The 14,132-nt window shown below is 39.0% G+C and overlaps 1 pseudogene; it reads left to right on the top strand.

Annotated features, from left to right (window-relative positions):
* The first annotated feature begins 6,893 nt into the window (after positions 1–6,893).
* On the top strand, positions 6,894–7,012 carry LOC111741871 (annotated as a pseudogene).
* Positions 7,013–14,132: the final 7,120 nt, after the last annotated feature.

Here is a 14,132-nt window from a genome sequence, read left to right as displayed (position 1 = left end):
ATGTTAAATTAGCTACATATCAACACCGTAATTGCAACATTTTGGAGAAACAATAAAATGGAATTTAAAGATAAATTTTGGTAGAAAAGAAAAATACTGACTGTTCTTGAGATGAGAAATGGAGATGGGACATAATAGAAAGATGATGATGAGATTGCTCCAGAATTCAGACTGAAAAGAATAACCTTGTTAACAATTCACAAACTGCTTGCACTTGTAACTTTTTTCGTTTGCTCTTTTAGATATCCTGAGAGATAGGTGTTATTCCCTTACTTTGCAGGTCAGGAAACAGTGTCATCAAGTTAAGTGATGTGCTCAGTGTTGCAGAGCATTGTGGACACTGTGGTGTGCCACCCAGGTCCCCTTCATCACTGAGATGCTATATAGTCTTCCAGTTCCCAGGGGAGTTGTTGGCTGATGCTCTCCACTGGGCTGCTCCCTGGAATTGTCCTCAGCCAAAGAAAGACACCTTGCCCAAAGTTATGCTCCCTCCCCAGAGACAGTGCATACCCTGTGTCATGTGGGGGACAAAGATTCAATCTGGGGTATCTCGGAAGGGCCGCTCCAGCTCCAGAGCTCCCCATGGGATCCCTCAAGAGACCTCTGCTGCAATTGCACTTCAGTCCAATTTCCTTCTCTGTCTGCTATTTCTGACTTCTCCACTCACAGGTTCTATTTGTGCAAGGATTCTCCAATAACCTCTGCACAGAAACCTCAGTGTCTCAGAGTCTGTTTCCTGGTGAACCCAACTGATGACATCTGGCCCTGGATGTAGTCCAAGGAATCATCTCTAAAATGAGATTTTGTTGCTAGTCCTGGCTGGCTGTCATAAAGACACTCTCGTGGGTGGTAGGGGAGTACTAATAGGTCCAGGAATGTAGCTCCACTGCCATTGTCAAGACTTTTACAGGTAGTAAACTGGGACGGGATACTGATGGAAGGCAATTGCATTGGCAGGTGCAATATCTCAGGGCTTTGAGAGTTTTGGAGGAAATTAAGTAAATGTCAGGATTTTGGAATTAGATGGCTGCTGCTTGGAGCACTGATGTGCTTTGGAGAGAGACAATAAAAGGCTGAGGATGATTACTCACCAATATTATGGGAAATGTGAAGCCAGAGTGCTTCCTGGGCTGTAATATAAATAGATTCCCATCTCCTGGAGCCTAATAGAAGTAAAGATGAAGATTTATAAATTATCAGGGTAGTAGAGCTCCAGAAAATGTTGACTTATCAACTCTAGCTGGTCTGTTGTATCCGGGCCAGGGTCCTGATTTGGAAGGAGTGTGACTCTGAGACTTTGAATAGGGACATCTGGGTTGAGACACTAAAAAATCTTGAATCCCCAGATTCACTTGGATTTTCTGGGCCTGCAGAAGTGACTCACTTCTTCCTTAAAGACAAGTGCCTCTTGTTTATTTGTAGATGATGCAGAGAATCCTGCCTTGCAAGAGAACTGTGCCCTGTTCAGATGCATCTCTCAGCTATCAGACTCATAACTAGGGTCAAGCTCTGATAATCCAGCCAGAGAAGTGCTGGGCCTGCTGAGGGATAAAGGGACTGTGCTCAGAAGTATTCGCAGAACCTGGCCAGAGTGTACCACTGGATCCTGTGGGTGCTGAGTCAAGAGGCACAGAGTATAACATTAGAAAAGGGAGAGTTTATTTATACGAGAGCATTCTCTCATGGTATGGGATTTTCACTTTGGCAAGGAGCCCAGGAGATGGCACTAATACACTGCAAGGTTGCCTCGCGGATGCTTAAAAAAATTGCCCACATTGAAGTGAGGTAGGACTGGAAGCACTGTCATGGCAAATGGTGAAAGAAAGAATCGAAATGTCCAGAGAAGTGAATATACTCTGTAGGCCAGAAAACTCACCAGACTGGCAGCATAGAGGACAATCCATTTACCCTGATGATAAAGCATGGCCTGGTGAGACGGTAACAGTATCAGCGAGAAGCTCTTGTAGCTTTTGTCCAGAGTTGCTGGTAGGAAATGCTGTTACAAACTGGACTCACTGAGACTAATGGGGAGGACAGGGTCCCGAAATAATAAAGGCCAGTGGGCCGAGCTCAACTTCCATAAACAAGGTGGGGGCAATCATCCCATGAGTAGCCGAGAGCCCATTGGCTGTAAACACGAAATAACACCATGACACCAGTCGGAATGGCTTCCCCTGTCCCCAACACTCCAGAGTCACACCACATTGGCTCAGTGAGGCCAGAAATTCCACTGGGTGGGATCTCCATTTTTCTTTTAAACACGTGTCTTTACCTGCCAGAGGCCTTTCTAAACCAAGATTTCAAGAGCAATAAAGCCCCGGTGTCCTGTGGCCTCCACTTCCTGGCACTCCTTAACTTCTTCACCAGGTATCCAAGACAGAGCCACCGTTCTAGGTTCCAGATTTATCATTTTTGTGAGAACTGAGACACAGTCACTCAAATCATGTTATGTGTTCTGAGGTTCAGATGAGGAATTCCAGCTGAGAAAAGCTGCAATCTATCTATATCCTTAACTTTTTCTTAACCTTTTCAAATAATGATTAATTCACCTTCTTGACTCTGAAGACTCAATTTTCTCCCAAACTTCCTCAGGAGGGTTTTGGCCATTCTCACAGACCTTCTGTTTCTCAAGCTTTGAACTGGGCTGTTATCCTTTCCCTAGCTTTCATTTCTCTGCTCCCTCGCTCTTGAGCAACAAGTTTTTTCTTTCTTTAGGATCACTGGAACTCACTTTTTGGAATTCTCTTTGTGAAAGCTTATCAGAGAGGCTTGCCCTGTAGGTCACCTCTCAAGGGAGCCAGCCCCCTTCTCACTCTCTTCTAGGCCTTGCATGGCCTTCAGAGCACTAATTATTTTGCAATATTTATATAAACACATATAAATAATGTAGCTAATTATGTAAATATAAATCTGTGTGGAACTATTTTATTATTAGTGAGTGTGAATCTCCCTCCCCAAACTCAAGTATACAAGAAGTATAATTTAAAACATTTTTTATAACAGGAAAATTTCTGACTTTCAGCCCTCAGTTGGCCCAGGTATGAAGCTTAATCTCAGTCATCTCTCAGGTTCTCTACTGCCTCAACCCCCATTGGGGTTTATTCAAGTGCAGTTCCCTGAGTGGGGTCACTCATCAGATTTTTCTGGCCACTGCTGCTCAGCCTCCTGTGCCGGTCCCTCCTCTTCTGCCAGAAAGGACTCTACATTTTGGGGTAACCCCCGGCTCAGGGATGGGCCCTCTTCCCCATGTACACTCTCTCATTAGATAATCTCTTGCAATTCTTAGATGTTGAAAAGGAAACCAGAATATGTCACCCCAAAATATGTCTCTTTGACATAAGAATTATTTTGAACTAAAAGCAATTAAGAATTGGCACATGCAGAAAAGCTTCGTGTTCCTCCTCTCTGCCCAAAGGCCAGGACACAGAATTTCCTCCACTGGAGCTGATTCTAGACTGGGCCCAGAGACAGTAGCATCAGAGGAGTCTGCAGATAAACAAACCTTACTCCAGTCGCTTCCGCCCACATTTTTACTTTTCCACAGTTTGCAGCTCTTGGAAGCCTAAAACCATTTTCTCTTGTCCCGTCCTTTCTCTACAAAATTTTTGTCCTTTGTTGAAGATGCTCTGTAAGTCAGAGCTCTAAGCTATGTCTTTGAGTTACTTTTTCCATTTGTCTCTGTCATGCATATATGAGATATACACATCAATAAACTTCCATTAATCTGTCTTTTGTTACAGAGGCCCAGCTGAGAACTTAGAAGAGAACGATGAAAGGGATTTTTCCCTTCTACAATCCTATCATCTTTATATTTATATTCCCCACTTCCCAACTTCCAGAGAAAACTTCTTCCAGTACTTTAGATGGGTACATCATCTGTCCACTTGACATTTTGACCTGGATGTCTAATTATCTCAGGAGTAAATATTCAAAAGAGGGATCTTGATTTCTAACCTTTGATATTTTCCTCCCCCATCTTCCCTGGTGGTGCAATTTAAACATCTATGAGCCATCCTTGGTACCTGTTTTCTTCATCCAATTATTCAGCAAATTCTATTGGCTTATCTCCAAAATATACCCCTGTCTATCCACTTCTCTTCATCATCAGTGCTTTCTTAATGTCTAAAGTGTTATCATCCCTCACTAGTGTATTTCCTCAATTTGTTTTTCTGCTTCACTCTTGTCTTCTTATAATCATTATTCCACACAGCCGCCAAAGGGTTTTACTAGGGCTAAGACTAGGGCTAAAATGGTGAGACTCGGTCATAGCTCCGCTCAAACCATCTATTTGCTTCTCATTACACTCAAGCTTTTCACGGCCTTCAGTTCTCTAAGAGATTTGGCTCCTTGCTCTCCTCTTTAATTCTATTTTATATCATTTTTTCCCTTGCTGGTAGCTCTAGCCTAACAGGTTTTCTCATCTCCCTGCTCCCTTGTTTTAAAAAAATACAAGCTTATTTTTGTCTTAAGGCCCTTTAATTTTCTATTCCTGAAATGCTCTTACTCAGATATTCATAAAGCTAGTTTATTTAGGGGAGGAGAAGTTAAGAAAAAGAGGAGAATTAAGGATGATTTTTTGGGTAGGTGTTTTATTTGATTGGCTTGGATGGACAGCAGTCAGTCCCATTTACTGAGATGTGAGTACTGGAGGAGGAGAGATGAAATTTGAGATGTCTATCATTAGCTTACATTTATAGAGTGCTTGCATATTGTATTAGTTATCTATTGCTGCATAACAAATTATCCCCAAATGTAGTGGCCTAAAACAGTATTTATTTTCTCACAGTGTCTGTATATCAAGAATCTGGTTGTGGCTTAGCTGGGTCCTCTAGCTCTGGGACACTCACATGACTACTGGTGTCTTAGGACTCAATTAGGAAGGATCCTCTTTCCAGCTTTCTCTGGTGGTTGCTGGCAAAATTCTTTTTCTCACAAGTTTTTGGACTGAGGCTTTATTTCCTCAAAAACTCTTAGCCAGAGGCATCCCTCAGTTTCTTGCCACATGGGCCTCTTCACATCATGGGAGCTGATTTTTCAGAGAGGATGTCAGAAGAGAGAGAGTGCTGGTAGACAGAAGTCAATTTTTTGTAACCTAATAACAGAAGGGACATTGTACCATTTTGGCCATATTCTCTTTGTTTCTAGAAGCAGGTTATTAGGTACAGCCCACACTCGAGGGGAAGAAATTACCACAAGAGCTGAATACTAAGAGTTGGGGATCGTTGGGAGCTATGTCAGAAACTGCCTATTACGGGCATGTAGGCATTATCCTAAATGCTTTACACATTTTAATTAATTTAGTCCTTATAACACACCTTAAGACAGATATGCTCTTATTGTCCCCATTTCACAGATGAGGTGCCAATAAGTAAAATAGCTTGCCTGAAGTCACACAGCTAAAGTCAGTGGGGTACAAGGGTTTCCACCTAGGTCATCTAGTGTTAGCATCTGTATTAACTAGTTGGCTGCACTGCCTGAAATGGGGGTGTCCAGTAAGAGCTGGAGTCCAAACTTCTTGGGAGAGAACTGGGCTGACAAAAGAGACTGGAAGATGAGTTAACAAATCCTATGATAAGAATCACATCTGATTTCCAGTTTGTTTTTCTCTAGCACCCAGACCCACCCCCGCACCCCGCCAGTGCGAAGGAAATAAGAGGCAATAGATATAAAGCATTTCTTCTGGTATTTATTCCTTCTTTGTCCCTCCCTTCCTGCCTACCTTCCCTCCCTCCCTTCCTCCCTCCCTTCCTGTCTATCTTCCCTCCTTACCTCCCTCCCTAACTCTCACAAATATAGACTGACAACTATGTGCTGGGGAAAGTATTAGATCCTGGAGAATGTATTTTTAGCTCTTTGGATCCAAAAGACGCATCATTTTTGAGAGTATTTGAACACGTATAGATTTTCCTGAAATCATCTACTTGACTGTCATCTATTTTAACTTGACCTGTCTTTCCATTAAATGTACCGCTATCAAGTGTTGTGACAGTACTAGGAAATAAGCAATTTGCAAAGCATTTGCACAAATTCGAAGTGGGGCTTACTACTTTGGCTTTCTCTATTAACTACTTAGCAATCGAAGCAACTCTTTTATTAAACATGTTGTTGAAAATAATTTTACAATATTTCCCATTAAGTTAACTTTGAGATTGCTTTTGTGTTCTTTGTCATCACATGTAGAATAATAAAATTCTGTTTTGCATATTGAATATGGGGAATGTTTTTCCATTTGAGTCACTAATAGCTCACTATTATCTAATTTCAGAAATGAGTTCAATACTCAATCTACGAATTATAAAGTAACCAACCAACTTCTCCAAATGAACCACAATTCGGAGTTAAGCTCACAAGCCAATTTTTCTTCATTTGTGTCAATCTGTAACAAGCCAAAGCTTGATGATCTACTTCAGCTAAATAGGTTGGACAGAATTTAGAAGTTCAATAGCAAGAAGTTTGTCTCTGAACTAAGATAAGCCATCAGAGGAATGATGTGAAGGTGAAATGCAGTTTAGACCAATATCATTCAGTCTCTACTTTATGGTCGGAGAAGATCATTGAAGTGGCAACCCTGCTTCTTTTTTAATAAAATACTTTAAAACAATGGAAATAATAATTGTACTGCTTTCAAGTTCTGTTGAATATTTGGACTATTAGCAAGAAAAATATGTTGTAAAAACCACCCTATGGCAAATATCAGGAAAGAAAGTGTTGCCTGAGAAAATCTAATCTACTAAAATTTTGATTAGCGAATGAACTACCAATTTGGTTATACTGCTAGGCCATTCTGACAAAACAAACAAACAAACAAACAAACAAACAAAAACCCCCTATTTCTAAGGGATAAATCTGAGAGATCTCACAATAGCTTCATTTGATCATTAAAAAAATATTAAGTCTATGGCTATGCCACCCTGAATGTGCCCAATCTCATCCGATCTCAGAAGCTAAGCAGGGTCAGGCCTGGTTAGTACTTGGATGGGAGACCACCTAGGAATACCAGATGCTGTAGACGTTAAAAAAATATATATATTGACATGTTGCCATGGAAATATTCTGATGATTTACATGGCTGTGCTAGCCATATTTGTTTGTTTATTAGAATTGTGATAACTTCCTTTACAAAAGTGCTCATTTTTATGTGGTTAAGAGGTCAGCGCAGATATTCTCCAAAGAATATCATCATCACCAATGAAATAAAATTAACATACTAAAAGATTCACTTTTAGCTGAGGAAATTGCCCTCTGGGTCTAAATCAGTCTATCAGTTAAGGCTTTATTAAACATTGACTAAGTGCTTAGCATATTTCTGGGCGTTATGGGGCTGTGGGACACCACACCTGCTGGACGTCAAGATCTAATGGGAAGCTTTATCAAATAAATAAACCAGCATATTCCTGTGATCCCTATTCTGAAGATTCTCATTAATGGGTTCTGGGAAGAGGCTCCCAGGAATCTGTTTTTTGTTTTTTATGTTTTTTGTTTGTTGGTTGGTTTAATTTCCCAGTGATTCTGTGATTAGTTGGGACTGGGAACCTGTTCCTGTGGTGACTGTCAAAGTCTGCTCCCTGGCCCACATCATCAGCAAAACCTGAGAACTTGTTAGAAATGCTAATTCTCAGTCCCTACCCAGCCCTACTAAATCACAGACTCTGGAGATAAAATCAGTCTTTTAACAAGATCTCCAGCTAACTTCGATGCTTGATAAATTTAGAGAATCATGACCTTTTCTCCAGACTGAGATGGATTCCAAGTTCTTATTTTTCTCTTTGCTGAAGAGCTAAAGGACTAGGACTTACTTTGTCTCCTTGTGTAAGTAGCCAGCTGCACTACCCTTCTCTTCACCCTTACCGTGCCTGAAGAGGTGTGGAGGGGAAATGCGCTTCCTCAACTTCCCACTTCCTTACTGCCTGGGAAGACGAAATTTAGACAGAGGCCCTTTGTTTCCCAGGAAAACAAGAAGGGATAACAAATAATAACCAATAGGGGGAAATGGCACAAGTTCTGGGATTTAAAATAGTCTTCCTATCCTGGTCCCTGGTCTTTTGTCCTCCGTTTTTATTCCTCAGTATGGAGCTCACATTCTCCCCTGTTTTTCACTCCACCTTTGGCAAAACCATATGACTCTTCACAGCACCCCAAGGACTGAAAATAAAATATAACCAAGCAATAAATGTCTCCTTTCAACATAAAAGTTTTTTTACTTTTTAATGGAAATCACCCAAATACAAATTTTGTTTAGTATATTCCGATTTTTCTTGATCATTTAGAGTTATTATAATAAATGTTAACTGTTGTATCTTACAATAAACGATGATATTGTGGACCATTGAAGATTGAAGACATGTTTGTTCATTAAATAATCCTGGATGTCTAGGAGTTCTTATTCCTGTATTTATTTTTGTCTTTTCTCTCACCTTCAAGCCATTAACAAACAGGTATCTTTTTCAATATCCTTCACCTTGCTTCTAATTTTTGCTTTTGATTTAAGAGGGCTGGCAAACCAGAAAACAAGTTTGTTAGAACAAGTACAACACATTTACAAATTTTATTTTTTACTGATAATCTCAGTGCTAGTGAAACTGCATTAAAGTTAATATTTCCTAATATTGCTCATGCAAGTGTTAATTAATGTAATTCTTTGGGAAAGCAATCTGGCAATAAATGCCAAGATCCTTAAAATACTCTTTAATATAACATTTTTACTTCTAAAACTAATATAAAAAATAATTTATTATAAAAAACTGATCCACAATAAAGTTTTTTGTTTTATTGTTTATATTAGAAGAACACAGAAAATGATCTAGGTAAATTGTAGAACCTTATTAATGAAATTATAGCCCTTAAAACTGACAGATACAAAGGTTTTGAAATAATTTTAACATATGTGCATGTAATATAACATTAAATGAAGAAGGCAATCCCTCCACCCACTGCAGAGGTTAGAAATAACATAATAATAAGGTAAGTATTTTACGTAAGTTAACTTATTTAAACCTCACAAAATCCCCTGTAAAGTAAGTACTCTTATAATCTCCATCTAACAGATGAGGAAACTGTTACTAAGAATTTAATGCAAATAATTGTCGGAGTTGGTATTCAAATCTAAACAAGGTAGATGAAGAGGATGTGCTTTTAACCATTATGGCTTTAAATAGGGACATCTCAGCTTATGCTTGCTGTATTAACATAATTATTCATGGTGCCCCATTTCATTTTCAGAAGTCGCAATTTAGATGAGAAATAATACGGTTACATGAGCTTTAGGTGAACACAGCGGTGCTCAAAAATAAATTCTCAGTAGATCAGAAACTGTGAGGATTTGCTGAGACTGAATGCATGTACAGTCAGATGAGAGAGGAAACCAGTAACCCAGAACGTGATGGATGTAAGGAAGACTATGATCACGAAGCGTCAGTAACCGAGTGGGCCTCCTGCCTGGAGGCTGGCAGAGCTGGGGGCAGAGACAACCAGTATGGGAATTAGTGTGTAACGATGGCAGGAATAGTGACTTCGGTTGTAAGAGATTGCAAAAATGGTAACGCTACATCTTCCACCAACAGCTGGTATCTGTTTCCCCATCTCTTGAATCTGGGCTGGCCTTATGACTTTCTTTAAGGAAAAGGATGTGACAGAAGTGAACACTGCCACCTTGTGAACAAGCTTGGGCTTGCCTGGTGGAAGGTATTTGGAGAAGGACCAAGGTGCCCTAGCCGACAGCGAGCTACATGCAAGTGAAGCCCTTAGGATCAGATCAGCCAGATCCCAGCAGACCAGCTCACTGACTGCACTTCCAGCAGCTGACTACAAATGCATGAATAGGGCCATAGATGAACTGCGCACTGAGCCCAGATTGCTGACCCACGGAATTGTGAGCTGAATAACTGGGTGTTATTTTAAGCCACTGAGCTTTGGGGTGGTTTGGGATGCAGCAAAAGCTAACGAGTATACCAGAAAATGCTTGCAAATATCTCCAACTTCCACTCTTCACAGGTCTAGGCAGTGTTTCTTTGGGGGTATCTGTGCCAGACAGGAACAATGCTTGGGACAGAAGGGGAGGGACTGTGTATCTAAAGTCACCTGAGAAAAAAATGAAGATCACTGAACCCAGAAAAATCGGTTGTGACATATCTTATCCAATAAGATTTATGTGGTCTATTCTTCCAGAAGATAAATCATACACATTGCAAAGTGAGATAAGAACAAAGTAAAATTTTCCAAATATCTAAGAGAAGTCTTTTTTTTTTTTTTAAATCCAGAAATGATCTGTTTTTGTTATTTAATGTTGCTGTTAAAGAAGAGCCTGCCCATTAGGCCTGTTTCTTTGTGTAACTCAAGTACTAGAATTACAACTGAATGTTATCATAGTCCAAAATTTTTGCTCCAACAGAAGTTATAAAAAGAGAACACTTTGCCTCTTTGAAGCAGACACTTGGTCATGCCACAAGTTTGGCTGTACATTTCAGACAAATCTGTTTCATTGCTAAGGTAAGTAAGTGAGATCAGAACCGCTCACAAGTTGGCAAAAAGTAATTGATCTCACAATATCTAGCATCGTTTTATGAATTTATTTTTTACTGAGGTGAAATTCACATATAACAGAATTAATCATTACAAAGTCTAAAATTCAGTGGCATTTAATGTATTCACAATGTTGTATACCTACCACTTCTTTTTAGTTTCAATACTTTTTCATCACCTCAGAAAAACACCTGTCATTAAGTAATCACAGCCTCCTCCCCCATCACCTGATAACCACTAATGTGCATTCCATCTCCATGGATTTGCCTAATTTGGATATATCATATGAAAGGAATCATTCATTAATATGTGACTTTTTGTGTCTGCTTCTTTCTTAGCATAATGTTTTCAAGTTTTACCTAAGTCGTAGCATGTATCAGTATTCCCTTACTTTTTATGACTAAATTATACTCCATTATATGTATATACCACAATTTGTTTATGCATATATATATTCATCGATGGGCATTCATTTCCACCTTTTGGCTATTACGAATAATGCTACAATAAACATTTGTGTACAAATTACTGTGTAGACATATTTTCATTTCTCTTGGGTATATTATATACCTTGGAATGGCATTGCTGGGTCATATGGTAATTCTATGTATAACTTTTTGAAGAATTTTATTTAAGATAGAGAATAAAGGAAAAAACAGAAACACCATTTGACTGGTTTCTGTTTCTTGGTGCCCTGAAATTTTGGTGCTGAAAAACTTTCTCTTATTGTCCATTATAAATTATTTAAAATAGGCCTAAGAATAAAAAGATTAATGCTATTTTCAAATGATACACAAAAGTTAGAAAAAGATATATTTCAAAAATATATATATCAGGCAAATAAAATAGTATTACAGGTGAAAAACATTAAAAGAGATAAATATGTCGTTATGATAAAAGAATATTTATCCCAGAAGATATAATAGTTATGACGTCATGTGGAACCAACTATGGGTATTCGATATACATAGATGAAAAGCAAGTGGAACTACAAGGAGAAATAGATGAATTTATAATTATAGAATGAAATTTTAAACATACTTTCTTTTAAAGACTGACAGATCATATTTGCTAAAGATAAATTTTTTGAGAATTCAATAAGTAATTAACAGACTTTATCTAGAAGATATATATAAAATTGAAGCTATGTATAATGCATTAAGCAATATGGGGAAATGTATAAAGTTGCTTAAGAACATTATTGAAAGTAGAACTTAATTCCGTCAGGAGCAGATAGGAAAGGCTTCAGTAGTAGAAAGCTGCCACTGGGCCCAGATGGCTGAATAGAGTTTGACTGGTGACAAGTGAGAAGGATGTTCCAGGTGGAGAAATGCACAGTCTGAAACACAGAGCCCTGAAAGTTCATCATGAGTTTAATAAAGAAGATGCGAGCCAAGGATTTATATTCTGCCGAGTTGACTTTTAAGTACAGAGGCTATAGACAAACTATTACGAACACTTAAAAACTCAGAGAATATTGTCCTCATGAACTTTTCCTGAGGAATACATTAGAAAATCAGCCTCATATAATCAAAATAACTAAAGAGACCTTGACATAAAGACTGTGGCATTGATCATTATAAGCTCTAAAGTCACACCAAGAGAGATAGTCAGACATTATGTACTTCCTAATGGAAGAGAGTGGCACTGCCTGTGAAGCTGCAGTGTCAAGAAAATTGAATCTGAGTTTAATCATGATGAAGACCCAAGAGAAGTGGAGACTAATTTGAGAAAATTTGAGAGAAACCTCAGAAGCACACAGATGCCTTGTTCTATAGGAGAGAAAGAGAGAAAGGATCATGAATGACGGTGAGATTTCTAGTATAGGTCACCTTTTAGTATTTAATCCAAACCTTTTTATCTTTAGGCTGGTGACACTCTATGATGTCTTCTATGATCTCTGAATCATACCATTTGGTTTGGCCTTAATTTTGGCTCTCAATTAATTCAGATACAGACTGAATTAATCATACGGCCCAATTCCTAGTGCATTATCATCAGTAGTCTGTGCAAGGTCTTTCTCTTGCTTTATTTATTCCCTGTTAACCTCATTTCCCACTTGCAGCTCCTTCCCTTCCTCAGAGAAGCATTCTAATTTATTTAATGTGTTTGTATTGGTATTGTTCTTACAAAATATGTATTTTTGTGTGCACATGGATTTTTACTTATAAAAAAAATATGCATCTTATATATCTTAGTCTTGGGTTCTCTGCTTTCAGTCCAGATCGATATGTACATCTGATCTATTTCTTCTAATTGCTACACAGTACTTCACATGTGTATCTACCATGTTTTACTAATCTACTGTCCCAGTGGTGGACACCCAGATTATTTCCCACTCACTGTACCGCAAACTGTTGTTACAATAAACAGCTTTGCATACATCCCTTTATGGACCTGAGATTATTTTAGCACTGGATGGAGCTTAAATGTTACCCAATGCTCATTTAATGAGAATTAACAGGTATTTAGTGAATGTTATTATAGTCACAGGCGCTGCTTCAGGTTCTAGGTATATAGTGGGAAATAAATTAAACAAGGTTCTTGATCTCAAATAGCTTATATTCTAGTGTAAGGAAATTGAATAAACAAATTTTTACATGTAGTAAAAAGCTCTATGCAGAATATTAAAACAGTGTAATGTACTAATGTCAGGGTGGCTATTTAGATGAGGTAGATAAGAGTGAACATTGGAGTTAAGACCTGCACGATATAAAAGAGTCAGTTAAGTGAAGAGTTGGGTTAAGAGCCTTCCAGACAGAGGGCCCTGAGGAGGGAATAACCTTGACATATGGGGCCAGCAGCAAGAAGGCCCAATGTAGGTAAACTGCAGAGAATAAGGAGGAGTGTGATGGAAGCTAAGAATTAAGTATTGCTGTGTTACCAATATTACCACATATTCAGCAGTTTAAAATGACACAGATTCTGTAGATCAGGAACCCAGGCACAGCTCTGCCAGGTCCTCTGCAAAGTTGCAATCAAAGTATTGGCCAAGGCTGGGTTATCATCTGAGGATCTACCTCCAAGCTCATGAAGTTGTTGGCAGAACTCAGTTCCTTGCAGGCTGTTGGACTATGGGCCTCCATTCTTGCTGGCTGTCGGCTGTCGGCTGCCCTCAGTTCCTTGCTCTGCGAGCTTTCCCAGCATGGCTGCTTGCTTCCTCAAAGCCAGCGAGGAAAGAGTATCCTAGCAAGGAATTGACATCCCATCATCTTTGCTGTACTCTGTTGGTTAAAAACATGTCCTGGTCCCACCCACTCAAAGGGAGAAAATTATACAATGCATGAATACCAGGAGGTGGGGATCATGGGGGCCACCTTAGTCTGCCAGCCACAATAAGGTAAGAGAGGTCGGGAGGGGGGTTATTATCAGGAGAGCCATCATAAGTAGTATGGGGGTTTTCTAAATGGGATAGAGAATCCTTAGTAATTTTCAATAGATTTAAAATTTTAAATATTCCTCTGTTTCATTGTCTAGGATAAACAACAGGCCAGGAGAGAAGCAAGAACTCTAGAGAAAACTATTGGTATACTCTAGATAGGAGATGACAGTGGCCTGCTTAGGTGGTAGAATATATAGAAAAGTGGATAGAGTTGAAATACACCTTGAAGATA

The sequence above is a fragment of the Pteropus vampyrus genome, unplaced genomic scaffold (genome assembly GCF_000151845.1).
Source record: "Pteropus vampyrus isolate Shadow unplaced genomic scaffold, Pvam_2.0 Scaffold82, whole genome shotgun sequence".
NCBI classification, from domain to species: Eukaryota; Metazoa; Chordata; class Mammalia; order Chiroptera; family Pteropodidae; genus Pteropus; species Pteropus vampyrus.
Note: the sequence above shows the minus strand (reverse complement) of the source record. Positions and strands in the feature narration are given on the sequence as shown.